This window comes from Leptonychotes weddellii, chromosome 14 (genome assembly GCF_054177405.1).
Source record: "Leptonychotes weddellii isolate Sample4059 chromosome 14, ASM5417740v2, whole genome shotgun sequence".
NCBI classification, from domain to species: domain Eukaryota; kingdom Metazoa; phylum Chordata; class Mammalia; order Carnivora; family Phocidae; genus Leptonychotes; species Leptonychotes weddellii.
This window is the reverse complement of record NC_138382.1, coordinates 50802113-50818229: the sequence shown is the minus strand read 5'-3', so window position 1 is coordinate 50818229 and position 16117 is coordinate 50802113. Positions and strand designations below refer to the sequence as shown.

The window sequence follows — 16117 nt, the reverse complement described above, 5'->3', positions numbered from 1 at the left end:
GACAAGTCAAGTGTCCCCTGGAGCCCTGGCCACCCCTCTTTCTCAGTACCTGCTTGGGTATGCACTCACCTGTGACATCTAGGTCAACAGCAGTGCTAGAGAGGGTGTTGTGTGCAGCCAGGTGCCCTGGGATCCCCATGCTTGGCTTCACCCAGAGGCTATGGGGCTTGGATGCCATTTCTGAGCTCCTGGGCAGCTAGGCCAGCCTCTCGGGAGACATCTCAGCCTTGGGTCCTTCAGGCTGGTGGAGCACGGTCTGGAGACTCTTCTCCTGGTTGCTCTCTGGGGACATTTAATTTACTGGGGATCCGAGGACCTATAGTATATGTCTCATTTTGTTAGTCGTGAGTACTCCCTGCCTTATGTCTATTTCCTTTTGAATCTAAGCCACGTAGAACAATGAGAAGAGCCCAAAGGAAAGAGTTGGAGAACCTGGATTTTGTCTCAACTTTGGTTCCCACTGTGGTGTGTCCTGGGCAAGGTGCTTCCCCTCACTGGAACTTAGCTTCTGAGGTTGAGACATACATCACTGGGAGGCAAGTTCAAAGATACCCCTTCCTTCCCAACCACAGATAAGCAGGCAGCTCATGAGAATATAAAGACCACTGGATTCTGAATCAGGAGACTTCTGTGACCTTTGGCAAGTTGCCTAACCTCACAGAGACTTGTTTTTCCCATCCATAAAATGGGGATCGCATATACTTTCCAGCCCACCTCCTAGATGGTTGGGGGCTCTGGAGATGTCATAAATGTCAAAGTGCCTACTAAGTATGAGGGAGGTGACAGCGATCCCAGCTTTAAGTATCTATACTTAAAATCATTAAATCAACTAATATTCTCCAAGCACCTACCACGTTCACAGCAATGCACTGAGTGCTAAGACATACAGATATATAGCCAAGGATTTAGAACTTGAGGTCTCTGGGCCTTTTGCTTTCTAAAAATTGCAAGTATAATAATCCTTAGATACCATTCTTATAATCACCCAGAATAAGTTTCCAGAGGGCTGAGAAAAGTCAGAGAACATGTGGAGGGGATGTGAAACCAGGCAGAGGGGCAGAGTCAGTCATCACTGAGGGCCCACTGGGTGCTAGGTACTATGTGTGTGTGATGTCCTTCAGTCTTCACGACAACCTCCAAAAGACAGGTGGCCAGTAGCACAGTCCGCAAGCAGGGAGACTGAAGTGGTGGGAAGCAGGATGTGGGTCCAGACCCTGCAGATTCCCCAGTTATGATGCTCTGGTAGATTGACTGACTTGTTCATCCCTGCTTTCCTTTACTCCACAAATATTTGTTGTGCTCACATTTGAACAGAGGGATTTGATTTTTTTGTCTGAGCCTCACTTTTTGCTTCCTCCTCACCAGGCTCCTCAAGCCGGCTGGGTCTTTCCTGTCTCGCAAGGAGACATGTCAGACATCAGCCTGGGTGCAGCCTCCATGAGCCTGGTCAGCATCAGGAAGTGAAGGGAGGGAGCTGTTTGCTGGAGCCCGGCAAGGAAAGGGGGTGGTCGAGGGTGGACTTTGACCCCACTCTCAGTAATATCACTACATTTCTCAAGATCCTTGCTAACGTGGTTGGGGGATGTATAACACTGAATGAAGCTTCTGTTTAGAAATGAGATTTTTGTGGTGAGGAAAATGCTGGGTGTCGGTGTGGCAGAGTCCTTGCCCACGAAGGAGTAGGGCGTGTAGTGGGAAGGGCAGGAGACCTGAGTTCAGTCCCACTTTGACAACCTACTGACCGTATGACCTTGGACAAGTCACTTTGTTTGTCAGAACCTCATTGTCTCATCTGTGGAGGTACTCGTGTGCAGGTGGTTATGTAATTTCACATATAAAGACTTGGATTATCTGGTGCAGAAAAAGGGCTCCATAAATGTCATCTGTAGGCGAGATGAGAGTTCCATGTGGCTGCCATCATGTGAGGCAAGAGATGATGACAACTTACACTGTCCAAGCTTCAACTCTACTTTGGGGTCAAAAGATTATAAGAATCTCTGGCAATTTAGTAGCAGATTTATTTTTTGTGTAGCGAGTCACCCATTCATATTCTGTCCATGCTATAAGGGCCTATAGAGGTCATGAAGCTGTAGGGTCATAAATTATAAAGATAACAATGATAATAATAATACTAATGAGCATTCACTGAGCACTTACATATGCCAGGCATTGGGCTAGGCATCACATGTACATTTTCTCATTTAATTGTCACATCATCCTTATTAAGTAGATATTAACATGATTCCCATTCCTCACCTTCAGGTGAGGAAGCTGAGGCACAGAGAAAATAAGCAACTTGCTGTGTCCGTCTTAGCAGGAAACGGAATCAAGCAGTCTAGTTCAAATAGAGAGACTTCAATGAAGGGACTATTTACAGGGGAGTAACAGCATTAAGGGGATAAACAAGAGATGTTGAGAAACCCAGAGGCTAGCCACAGTGGCAAGGGGCAAAAAGAGGGATTGGAGTCACCAGTGTCCAGGGAGGGTTGGGACTTCGGGGGAGGGTCCCACAGGAGCCATAGTCTTGAAGAGCTGCCATAGTCTTGAAGAGCTACTGCCCGACTGTAGGTGCCCACGCAGGGGAGCATGATGGGGCTACCCAGTGGTCGCCTCGATGCTTTGTACAGCCAAACCCACCCAGAAGCCAGCCAGCAAGGGAGCCTGGGAAATGCAGTCTGCAGGGTCAGCTTCTCAGGACACAGAGCAGGACAGAAAAGGGCTGGGACAGGATCAAGGGATAGGAATGGTGCACATGGAAAACAGTCAGCACATTTGCCTGAAGCCACTCTGCTAACAAGAAAGCTTGGTCTAAATGCTTAACAGGACCTGGCAGGTCACATGAGGACAGGAGGGGACTGTCGTGAGCAAGTCACCATGAGCCAACCGGAGAGGCTTGCTACTGTTCAATTCCACCTACTTGTTGCCATCTGGAAAGGGAGACCCCGTGTTGCCAAAGCTTCTCATTTTTTAAGAGAAGCTGAAAATATGGATTTCAGTATAATGTCTTTCATTCTTAACTATTGGCAAATAATTCTAGCTTAAAATCATACTGGTAAATGGATAAAGAAACTGTGGTACACCCATACAATGGAATCTTACTCAGCAATAAGGAGAGATATACTAGCAAGTCATAACAAGACATGGGGGAACCTTAAATGCATATTGCTGAATAAAAGAAGCCAGTCTGAGAAAGCTACATACTGTATGATTCCAAGCATATGATATTCTAGAAAAGATAAAACTTTATAGACAATGAGAAGATCAGTGGTTGCCAGGGGTTTGGGGAAGGAGAGAGTATGAATAGGTGAAACACAGGGTATTTTTTAGGGCAATGAAACTATTCCTATGCTGCTATAATAGTGAATACATGACGTTATGCATCTGTCATAACCCATAGAACTGTACAAAGACTGAACCCTAATATAAATTATGGTCTTTAATCCATAATAATAGGAATATGTTGGTTCATCAGTTGCAACAAAAGTACTGTATTAACACACAATGTTAATAATAGAAGAAACTGGGGCGCCTGGGTGGCTCAGTCATTGAGCGTCTGCCTTCGGCTCAGGTCATGATCCCAGAGTCCTGGGATCGAGCCCCGCATCAGGCTCCCTGCTCGGCAGGGAGTCTGCTTCTCCCTCTCCAACTCCCCTGCTTGTGTTCCCTCTCTTGCTGTGTCTCTCTCTGTCAAATAAATAAATAAAATCTTTAAAAAAAAATAATAGAAGAAACTGTTGAAGTAGAGGTAGGGAGAGGAGGCATATGGGAACTCTCTACTTTCCACTCAATTTTCTGTAAATCTAAAACCTCTTTAAAAGTAAGGGCTGTTTTAAAAAATACTGAAAGTGCCCTATGGGCCAAATACAACACATCTGCTGCATCTAGCTATGAGTTTGTGACTTCTGACCTAATCCAACATCCTCATTTTATAGATAGGAAAACTGAGGACCAGAGAAAGGAAGGGGCCCTGCCCATCTACAAAACAAAGTGAGAGCAGGCTTCCCATCTCAGGATGCTGAGGATCTTCCCAACAAAGGGAGAGGCCCTCCTCCCTCCCCCGCCAGCGGTCTGCTGCTTGTGGAAGAAGAGGCAGCTGAGGGCAAAGGCCAGTCAGAGCTTTGGCTCTGGTTAAGCTAGTTGAGCTGAAATGCCCCAGCAGGTTGTGAGAGCCTCTAAGAGCCCAGATGCTCTTAGTGTCCATGTTTATTTAGCCAGAGACTAGGCTCCCTCCCAGGTTGGCCTGGATCAGACTTACTGAATTGGTTGCAGAAAGGAGTGGATGCTTGTGACCCTTGTATGTGCCTTAGAGCAGGACAAGGCTCAGTAGATAGGAGCTGCAACCTGCAGGGCCCAAGCCTGGAGTTCAGGGACTGTGATGTTACAATAACATCAGACAGTTGAGGAGGGCTGGATGATTTATATATTCTCTCTCTCTCTAATATATATATATATATATATACTGTGTCTCCTCTAATTCTTTTCTTCCCATCAGGGCTATGAAGCAGGTAGGACAGAGGTTATTATTCTGGTTTTGTGGATGACTAAACAGATGAAAGAGGTTAAGTGAGTGTCTTACATCAGTACAGCCAATGAGTGGCAGGGCAGGCATTTGAATCCAGACCTTCTTTTAAATACTAAGAATTACCAGGGTGCTTGGGTGGCTAGGTCAGTTAAACGTCTGTCTTTGGCTCGGGTCATGATCTCAGGGTCCTGGGATCAAGTCCCACCTCAGGCTCTTGCTCAGCAGGGAGCCTGCCTTTCCCTCTGCTTGTGCGCTCTGTCTCTCTGTCAAATAAACAAATAAAATCTTAAAAAAAAAAAAAGAAGAAGAAGAAGAACTATCTTCGCCTAAAGACAAAAAGAACTGTTTATAAACACTATTCTAATTGGTAAATGTGTTTCTCATAGGAGTAGAAGTTCGCCTTCTGGAACTACATGTATATGAGGATTTAACATGTATATGTAGATAATGGGAGCCAGGTTTCTCACTTCCAAGAAGGAATTCACACATGAACATGGGGAAGACTAGACTGAACCCTGTGGAAATAGATTAGAGTTAGAGGTATCACTATGAGTTTTTGCCTCTTTTAACATATATACAAGATGGATAGAGGAACACATGTAGGTACGCATGTACACATGGGTTAGCATACATCTACATTTCCCTGCTCTGTCTGCTGAGGGGGTCTCGAAGCAGTGACAGCCCACTAGCTGTGAGCATACTCAGAGTCCAGACCTTGGTTCCTAGATGCCATTCTCCAATGAAAGAGCCAAGTTCCCCTGGAGAAATGGCCAGTTCTAGAACTGAGTCAGGGAAAATACAAGGTGATCCTAAAGCCTAAAGTAGTGTCAGAAAGTAAGGAAGTATTAAAAAAAGAAAAGAAAAGAAAACTGATGGGACATATAAAAGGACATGCGTCAACCCAAAAGAGCTTCCAGTGGCTAAAGTAAATACACATAATACTGGATTACAACTTAAAGGATAAAAAAATAAAATATCCATGAGTCCATATTGATATAAACAAATAAGGAAGAAGAGCCAAATCTTCCTTACAAAATAATTCCAAATAATAAATATAGAAGGAATGAGGGAAATAGAAAATCACCTGTAGAACACCATGGTAATAATTGCAAGATCCACTGATTATGATAAAATTGATGGGCAAAACCTTAAGGAGAAACAGGATATTTGTACAGCCTCAAGGGACCTCTCCCCAAATGTGGTAGTTTCAACATAGGTCCACAAAGTCTTTGATACTCCTCCCTCTGGAGGACAGACTGAATTCCTCACCCCTTGAACTTTGAGTGTAGTGCAGGCTGAACTCAGTCACTATCTTCTCTGAGCAGAGTATGGAAAGAGGAAAATAGTACTGTTACAGTGGAGCATCCTAGTAGGCACTACCTTAACCAAGTGATCGGATTTAACTTCACGAGTGATAACGTTATTTATGTCATACCTCTTATAATGCAAAGAGGAGGGAACTTCATCTGTGTGACATTCTTCCGAAAAATGCCTTACTTCTATCATGTCATGAGAAAACATCAGACAAACCCAATTTGAGGATATTCTACAAAATATCTGAGCAGTGCTCTCCAAAAATGTCAAGGTAATGGAAAAAAAAGGGAGCCGGGGGGAAGACTGAGAAACTGTCAGATTGGAGGAAAGTAAGGAGACATGGTGACTAAACGTAATGTGCAACTCTGTATTGGATTTTGGAACAATAACAAAAAGGACATAAGTGGAAAAATTGGTGAAATCTCAGTGAAGTCTATAGTTTAATGAACAGTTTTGTGTCACTGTTAATTTCTTAGCTTTGATAATTGTACAATAGTTACTTAAGATGCTAATATCAGGGAAAATTGGATGAACGCTCTATTCTATCCTTTCCAACTCTTCTGTAAATCAAAAGTTTTCCAAAATTGGGGCGCCTGGGTGGCTCAGTTGGTTGAGTGTCTGCCTTCGGCTCAGGTCATGATCCCAGGGCCCTGGGATCAAGCCCCACATAAAGGGCTTCCTGCTCAGTGGGGAGTCTGCTTCTCTCTCTCTGCCCCTCCCCACTGCTCCTTCTCTCTCTCTCAAATAAATAAATAAAATCTTTTAAAAAAAGTTTTCCAAAATAAAAAAGTTATAAAAACAAAATAATGTTGCACAAAGATGTTGGTAGTCCCCAAGGAAATCTCAAAGCCAATGAGAACTCACCCCTGCTGTATAGTTCTAAAATATCCACTGTCAAAATTAAGCCTTCAGGTCTCAGATCTGGTTTACTTGATATTAGTCCATATTGATCCTTCTAACAACCAAGAAGGTGAAGTCAGATATTCACTGCAATGCCTATTGTACAGATGAGGGAACCGAGACACAGATAATAGTACCCACCTTCTCACTGAACACATGGGAGGACTGTAGCCCAGAGAAAGGGAAAGGTTTGCCCCTGGTCACACAGGTTAGGGGGCCAGCCCAGGACTAGAGCTTCTGTCTTTCCATCCTTAAAACTATCTTGGCTGCTATTTCAGGGCAGCTGCAGACAAAGCTTAAATTTGGACTATTTGAGAAGGCAAAGGAAAGCAAAGGAGAATAATTCTCATCTTGCCCCCACCCCCTTCTCACCTTTGAGTTAAGCAATAAAGCTGAAAAGATCCTTCAACAAACAAATCCCTTCTCATTATAGAATCCACGGGCACATCAGCTCTTAGGAAACCTGAAAGGCAAGCTCCTTAGGAAGGAGGGCTGTTCGTACACGCCTGTCCAGGTGCCCTCTTCCCTGTTCACTCTCAAGGAGGCAGACTGTCTGCTTCAGGAGCAACAGCTCACTGGACACTCAGGTTCCCAGACCCCCATGGCTGGGCCAGCTGGGGCTGGTGGGAGCAGTAGGCTTCCAGGAAGGCACCCTGGCCAAGGCACAGTCTACACTTACCTATTTCAGAGTTGGATTCATTCTCAATGTTGGAAAATGCTCTGAAGTGTTCGTCGCTGATGGGAAAAGGCATTTGTGGGGTCAGGCCCATGTGGGTGATCAGATAAAGATTGTTGCCACGCCAGAGGATGAGCCCTTTTTTTCTTCAAACAAAAAGTGAAGCCCCATTGTCCCTTTCAAACTGTGAGAAAACTGGATTAGTAGGAAATGGTTTTGCTCCTGAAATTGGGACCAGGAACTTTGGGCAAGGTTTTGGCTGCACCAAGAGGTGGAATTGCTTTAGAGAAGGAAAATGTTTGCTTAAGTCATAGAAAGGCAGAGAAAAGACCCCACTTGGGCCATCCTATTTGAGAGATGGAGACTGCTTTCTCCATTTGCATAAACAAAATATTAAAGCTTTTTGTTCAAGAAGCCTATATCTCAGGGGAAAGGAATGCAATCATTCCAGTAATTAACAATTCCCCCCACAATTGTGGTTTGCATCATGCGGGATCTTCTCATTTTGATCCTCTTGGTTCCCAGAAAATGTAGTGTTTCTTCTTCAGGGCCCCATGGCGAAGAGATGGTATTGACAAGAAGACTTTGCATACCTATGATGTCAGAGTCCAAAGTTTCAACTCTTAGCTGATCAGCTTTTAAGATATATATAAAAAAAATACAGTATAGTTCAGGGAAAGATTCTGGGTGTTGCTGTCACATCAACCTGGGCTTGAATCCTGGTCCTACTTCATAGCTATGTTACTGATCTCTACAGTACTGGTTAACTTCTCTGTATCTTTGGTTTTTCCTCTTTAAATTGGCATAATAACTCGTCCTTAATGGCATTGGTGGGAACCACCCCCCAGAGAGTTCTATCATATAGGAGCCACTCAGAAGATATTCTTGTTAAATACCTCTTGACTATCTTCTCTCTTAATTTACTCTTAAGTAGTCTTGTTTTCCAGGGATATGTGTTGACCAATGATTCCCTTTTATTTCTCTCAGATAAGTAAGAACTTATCTCTGCCTTTTTTTTTATAACTGCCATATGGAGCTATAGAATGTAATTTTAATAATAGCTTTCAAAACATGCAGATTAACCAGAACTTTATACTCTGAGCAAGCCAATCACAGTATAGTTCTCTTTACCTCTTCTTTGTAGGAATCACCACCATTTTGAGTGTCTAATTGTGAAATGAATTGTTCAGTGATCATTTGTCTTACTGGAATGTAAGCTTTATGAAGGTAGGGTTAGTAGGGACAGTGTCTGTCATGTTTATTGTTAATAACCCTCATATGAAGTTCTGGCTAGCATGTGTGTGTGTGAGAGAGAGAGAGAGGTCCAATAAGTATTTGAATGAACAAATGAATTAATGAATAAACTTTGGAACAAAACCAATCAATAAAAGGAAGATGTTTCTATTTTGGAAGGGAAATATTTCACATGATATTATGGAAGATGACACAGTGCATTGGCTTTTACTTAAGTTTTGACTGAATTGCTTGTGACAGTTTAGCCATAAACCATGAGAGATGACTATAGGCATATCACTAGAACTGATGGCTTCAAATCCCGAGTCTGTCACTTCCTAGCTGTGTGGCTTTAGACACCTAAGTCCTTTTATACCTCTGGGCCTCATTTTTCAGCCATAAAATGAAAAATAATCTTTATCTCAGGGCTTTGCTGTGAGTATTACAGATAATATAAATGATGCTTTAACAAAGTGCCTGGCACATTGGACATGTTTGGCAAAGACAGCGCCTTTGAGAGGTACTACAACATAGTGGTTAAGAACACAGCTTTTGGGGTCATAGTGCCTGGGTTCAAATCCTGATTGCATTATTTGTTAGCTGTGTGACTGCACAAGTTATCTAACCTCTTTGTGACACTTTTTTTCTCATCTAAAAATGGAGATGATGATGATGATGATACCACCTACCTTTTATGGTCACTGTGAGATTTAAATAAGTTAATATAGGTAAAATGCTTAGAGCAATGTTTGGGGGCTGGGTGTGTATACACACACATACGTTAAGCATTAAGTGTTGCTGTTATTCTTTGATAAGAAATGTTTATCCTTTGAGGATATAGTCATTTTCAGAAGCAGCCAAAAGTTAATCTCAGCCATGTAGATGATCAAGCTGAGAAATAGAGTTTTTTGGTAAAAATAAAGTGTTTTATTTGTTCACTTGGTTACTATTTCTTTAGCCCTAAATGTCAGTAGCCAGGAAATCAGGCATGAATGGGACACTACGTTTGCTCTTGAGGGGTCTCTGGCCAGGCTGAGGAGACAGATATATATAACAGCAGTTGCAGGAAAAGCCAGAAAGAGCCTTGGAGCAGGAGATAGGAGGGTTGAATTCTATTTCCAGCTGTGCTTTGAGCCTGATGTGTGGTCTTGGACAAGTCCAGTTCCCTCTCTGGGCCTTTGTGCCTTTGTGTTGGAGGAGTTAAATTTGATGCAATCTGTGGAACCATCCTGTTTTGTGGTCCTTGGATATTATGACTTTTTTTTCAGTAATATGGTGCTGCTTCCACAGTTTCCATCTTTTGAAGCCTGTGCGGCCTCTACAGGAAGGTGTGTGAATTCCACCTGCTGAGAGGTTTCCAGACTGCCAGCCCCACCAGCCAGCCTTGAGTAAAGGCCTGTCTTGGCCCTGAGGAGGGAGTCAGAAACCTGCTCCCTGCCCTCACTATGCCACCGTCTGGGCCTCGGAACCCCATGTGTACAGTAAAGGGGCTCTGGTCAGAGGTCTCCAGGGTTCCTTCAACAGGAAGGAACATGGGACAACATGAGGGGATATTTTCTAGCACAGCCTTTTACAAACTGTTTAGGGAAACATGACATTCTGTGGGATGTGAATAGCATTCAGTAAAGCAAAAGATGATGGTGGGGAGGGGGTTGTTCCAGCCTTCAGTATTTAGTTAAATTTAAATAAGAATCCTCAGATGTTTAACATGTTAATTACACCTTGAATTTCCTCAAGAGACAATGCAGTAGACAGACAAAAGTAGGCTCACAAAGTGGCTGAGAGCACCAGCTAGGTTTTGAATCTTGGTTTGCTGCTTTCTAACTGTGTGACCATGCGGAAATTCACTAGCGTCTCTGATCTGCAGCTTTAGCATTGTTGTGGGGATGAAATGCAGCATTGCACGCAAAATGCTCTGCACTGTGCCTGAAATATAATCACTCAATACATGCAAGATCATTATTATATTGCCCATGTGGCTCTTTTGTGGAGAAATAGTTAGAAGCATCTCTTAGGATGCTGGTATTCCATGAACCCAGTGTGGGAAATACTGATTGCTCTGCTTGTTTTGAGCACTATGGTGCCTTGTCACCCTGCCATCGGAAGACTCGTGTAAGCACCTACCCTACCTCTTAATCGAGTTGTGCTGAACACAGGGTTTCAGGACATGATGGGCACAGAGCTTGGGCACTGAGCACAGGGTCCTGAAAACTCAGATGAGCCCAAAGAAGGGTGAGTAGGCAGGTGTCGGGGCAGCAGGGGCATCTGAGAGGTAATTGTAAAGGATGAGGCTGGAGAGGTGGGCTTGGGGAAGGTCATGGGAGGCCCCGAGGCCAGGATGAAGAATTGAGGCTTTGCCCTGTGGTGTCAGAGGATTGTGCTGGAGGTGTTTGGGCACAGGTGCTTGCTCCTCAGTGCCCCAAGGTACTTCCCCCTGCTCTGTGTTGTCTCATCTCCTCTGCCCTAGGCCTCCAGGGAACATCTGGGAGGGGAGCAGCATGAGCATCTGGACCAGGAGGCAGGAGACACAGGTAAGAGCGTTGGCCCCCTCTCAGCCCTGGGTTCCCAGGGCACGGCCCTTTGCCTCTCCATGTCTCAACTTCCACTTCTGTGAAATGGGAGAATCACCCACCATTCCTGAGCAGCCTAACCCACAGAGGTGTAGTGACGGTTCGGTGAGATAAAGTATTTCAACAAGCACTTTAAGTTGAGATCCTACTGTGTGCCAGGCCCTGTGTTTAGGCCTGGAGAAGACTGGGAGGAACAACATTGATCTCTGCTTTGGAGGGCAGAGTGTGCTGGCTTATAGTACAGTGAGATAAGTGGTATAGTCAAGTTAAAGCCATGAAAGGGCCCTTCGTCCAGTGTGGAGGTGGGAAAGGCTATGAGAGGAGGGAGGCATTCAGGAAGGTTCTCCAGAGGGGGCGATGCCTCAGCTGAGTCCAGGCACCCCTGGTAGTTAGTGGATGAAGAAAGAAGAAGTAAGGTTCCAGGCACCAAAAGCAGTATGAACAAAGGTACGGAGGAATGAAATGCCATGGTCTATATGGGCAAGCAAGTGGCAAGTGGTATTATTAGGGCACTAATAACATTTGAGCTATGGAAAGAGACTTGGTGGATACTGCTGGCAGGAACAATGCCTGCATTTAAACAGAGAACATAGTCTAAAGCTAAAGAAGAAAAGCTCTAACTGGACAATTTTGGGAATTAGCTAGTATAAAGCTTTGTTGGTGCCCCCTGAAATTGTCCCATGGGTCTCTATGATAGGTCACATCAGTGGTGTTGGGCAGACTGCAGGCCTTGAATGCCAGGCTGAGGGGTTTACTCTGTAGCCTGCAGTCTAATGGAAGAATTAGCCATAAAAGCCAGGGGATTTAGAACGGAATCCTTGGCATTCTTTGCATGTGCAGGGCTGGCTAGGCAAGGAGGTTCCCAGAAGAAAAACAGAGAGACCTTTGCCCTCCGCCTGCACTTAGGCAAAAAGTAGAATTAGGGTAAGGTTGGCTGAGTGATCTGGCTATTGTGCCTGCCTTTGGGCTTCAGCATCCAATCTCTCATAGTGCAGGGGGCTTAAGGCATGCCGCTCAGGAAGCTAGGTGGTAAGCTCTAGCCGCTGCTGGGGCTTTGGGGAGCTATTGCACGCAAAAAAGCCTGAGCCATGGAATTAGTCCTGTTGTTACCCAGAGAAAGGAACTTGGCTGTCCTTCCCCAGCTGAGAATATATGCTATCCAGCCTGCTGCCATTGGGGGGAGTGTCTCTCAGCCTACTCCATGAGCCCCCTGAGCCTTGGAGCTTTACAGTTGAAATCTCCCATCTCAGGGCCTCTGGGGGTGGAGAGAAGCAAGGGTTGGGGACACAGGGCCAGGCTCTGGCTCTAACCTACTATGTGACCGTGGGCAAGTCCATTCACCTCTTTGAGCTTCATTTTGCTCATTTCCAGAGTGAGGAAAGTCCTCCAAGGGCCGATACGAGCATTAAATAAGATAATGTGTGTGGGAGGGCTTTGCAGTGGAAGAGGTATCATTATCTTTATTAAAAGAGGCAGAAGGGAGAGCAGAAAAGCAGGATGATGAATGGAAATGTGAATGCTGCCCTATTACTTGATAATCTTAAGTTATTCCAAAGTTTTATGGCATAGTAAGGGTATTTTGGCTATGTTTTTTAAATTAAGTTTATCAAGGGCGCCTGGGTGGCTCAGATGGTTGAGCGTGTCTGCCTTTGGCTCAGGTCATGATCCCGGGGTCCAGGGATCGAGTCCCGCATGAGGCTCCTTGCTCAGCGGGGAGTCCGCTTCTCCCTCTCCCTCTGCCTCTCCCCCCTGCTTGTTCTCTCTCTGTCTCTCTTGCAAATGAATAAATAAAATCTTTAAAAATAAAAAAATAAAATAAAATTAAGTTTATCTCTTAAAGGCACATACTGAAATATTTATGGACAAAACTATATAACATCTGAAATATTCCTCAAAATAAGGAAAGGGTGATATGGGTAGGGATGGAACAAGATTGGCCAAGAGTTGGTTGCTAAAGCTAGGTGATAGGTACATGGGGATTCATGATGCTATTCTGTCTACTCTTCTATGTTTAAATTTTTCCATAGTAAAAAGTTAAATTAAAGAGCATGGCATTTAGAGTCAGACTGACCTGTCTTCACCACTTAATAGCTGACCCAGGGAAAATTACTTCCCCACTCTGATCTCTCTACTCATCTATTAACAAGTATACTAATAATAGTACCTGCTTCGTAGGGTTCTTACAGAGACCCCATGTGCTAATGCATGTAAAATGCTTACCCCCGTGCCTGGCACACAGTAGTACATGCAGTAAATTATGATTCCCTTCCCTTCCCCTCTAGAGATCTTTATCAAACATCATCTGTCACCCCCGTGCCCTGCTGGGTGCAGCCAGACTCTCTGGACTAGAGTCTGTCTCAGGTGGAGGAAGATGATCATGCCCCAAGGTTTTCTCCAGTGGTTGTTGAGCAGTCAGCATGCTGGGCTCGGTTGAGGGAGGCAAAGGGAGCTAAGGTGGTGTCCCCACCCACCCTGGGAGAAAGGGAAATGGGTGAGGACAATGCACTCGAATTGAGCATTTTCTCTATACTGGCCATAGAGCTTTACAACCACCCTGTGAGGTCAGGGCTTTTACTCAGAGAAGTTAAGAAACTTACAAGTAGTTGCACAGCTAGTGAGTGAAGAGGAAAGAGGAAGAATGGAAGAAACAGAGAGCAGATAAGCATAGAGGGGGTGGAAAGAAAGTGACTCCAGAGGAATGGTGAGGAGATAGGAATGGAGTGAAAGAGGAAGAGGATGAATGGGGAGAAAGAGGCACCAAAGGGCATGGAGCGGGGAGAAACCAAGGGAGGGGAGCAGAAGTGGCCAGTCCCTCTCCTCCTCCCAGTCCCTCAGGTGATAAAATGACTCCAACACTGTCAGCCTCTGGACATGAAGGGTGGGAGATGGGAAGACCAAACCTGTCTCCCTTGGGGGTCCCATTTTCCCTAGGAACCAGACGCCAGTCAGCACTGCAGGGTGGACAGCGCCCGGGCCACACCCCAGCTGGGCCAGCATCACCCTTCCTCTTGGATCTCTCTTCCTCATGCTGGGTCTGAGCCCCACAATCAGCGCCCTCTCACCTCCTCTCCTTTAAGAGACTCTTCTCAGTGGGCTTAGGACCTGATCTGAAGGACCAGGCAGGCTGGGAGTGAGGTATGGTCTTTGACCAACCAGCCCTGGGTAGATACTGGGGGCTTCCCAAGTAGCGTGAGAGTAGGACCCTTCCCACACAGGCTCAGTGTACTTGGAGAGTTAGGACAGATGAGCATGAAATCCTTGTAGAGCAATAGGAAGCATCTGGACTAAGAAGAAGCTACTATTCTTGGAGCCTCACTGAAACCCAGCCCTTTCACTCATCAGCTGTGTGACCTTGGGGGCAATCTAATCTCTTCATTTCTCTGGGCCTTGGTTTCTACATCTGTAAAGTGCAGATTACATGGCTGCCCTGCCTGGTTCTCAGGAGCTGTTGAGCATATGTAGGATAATGCGTATAAAGCACTTTTTGATCCTTGGCACCCTGCACACACACAAGCTGTCATTCCTGGGTGCCAGCCTGGGTGATGCTGAATTGTGTTTCTCTGTCAGGCTGGGGTTTTTATCCAGGGATTACACAAGAACCTCTACATGAGGCAAGTCCCTTGATCTTCTCGAAGTCACTCTTGATATTTTATCTCTTGCTTTGTTCAGTGGTGAAGACACACTTGCTCAGTTGTTCTTAGTATGTAATATGAGGGAAAAATGTGTATTTTTTGAAGAATAGATGTGTGTCCTTTTTATCAGAAAATGAAAATTATATAATCCATCTAGATTCTCTTTTAGCCACAGCTACCGGGAAGCTCGGAGTAAAACTTAAGTTCAATAATAACAATATAGATGGTTATTGTACAATTTTCTTCCTCTCCTTTTAACCTGATTTTAATTTTTCTACTGCTTTCAGGCTGAGTTGCTGCCAAGCTGGTCCAAAGACAGGAACCACATTAATAAGCCTGAAACACTCCATTCTATCAAGAGTGACACCGAACAGGGAGGTAGGATACACTTTATATCTGTATTAGTTTCCTCTGGCTGCTGTAACCAAGTACAACAAACTTAGTGGCTTAAAACTATAGCAACTTATTCTCTTATAGTTCTGGAGGCCAGAAGTCCCAAAATAAGGTGTCGGCTTGGCTGCAGTTCCTCTGGACTCCATGGGGGAGGGGGATGCATTCTTGGCCTCTTCCGACTTCTGGTGGCTGCCAGCATTCCTTGGCTTGTGTCCGCATCACTTCAATCTCAGCCCCTGTCTTCACATAATTTTTCCTCCCCGTTTTCTCCTCTGTCTGTGTAAAACTCCCTGTTGTTCTCTTTTATGAGGCTGCATGTGATTGCATGTAGGGCCTACATGGATAATCCAGGGTAAGCATCTCCTCTGAAGATCCTTAACTTAATCACATCCTTTGCCAAATAAGGTAATATTCACAGGTTCCAGAAATTAGGATATGGACGTATCTTTGGGTCCACCATTCAGCCTACCACTCCATCTGAGAACCCTAAATGCATAGAATCCTCCACTGTCTCTTGTTCATTGTAGTACTTAGTGGTTAGGAGCAAGATCTCTGGGAATCTGACCTCTGGGCTCCCATCCTAGCTCAGTTAGCTACTGTGGGGTGTTGGGCAAATTCCTTCATATTTCAGCACCTCAGTTTCCTGCATGAAAAATTGAAGATAGTATCTCCCTTGTAGGGTTGTAATAAGGATTAAACAAAATACTCAGTGAAAAATACATAGTATAGCACCTGGCACATAGTAAGCACTCAACAGATGTTAGCTATTATTAGAGATGGTAGTTTTAGCATATGTCTACAAATTCTTTAATATTCCTCCCTTCATGGGGTGGAGCTTAATTCTCCTCCTCTTGGGTACTGACTGGACCTAGTGCCT

At 44.7% G+C, this 16117-nt stretch overlaps 1 long non-coding RNA gene across 2 annotated transcripts in view; it reads left to right on the top strand.

Annotated features, from left to right (window-relative positions):
* The window catches only part of LOC115944165 (uncharacterized), an 89552-nt gene that overhangs the window by 43469 nt on the left and 29966 nt on the right, over window positions 1–16117 (top strand). For both annotated transcript variants that reach the window (XR_014140066.1, XR_014140065.1), the window contains 2 exons: window positions 11113–11176; window positions 15135–15225. This is a non-coding gene — a long non-coding RNA (uncharacterized LOC115944165). The remainder of the gene's footprint in view (window positions 1–11112; window positions 11177–15134; window positions 15226–16117) is intronic.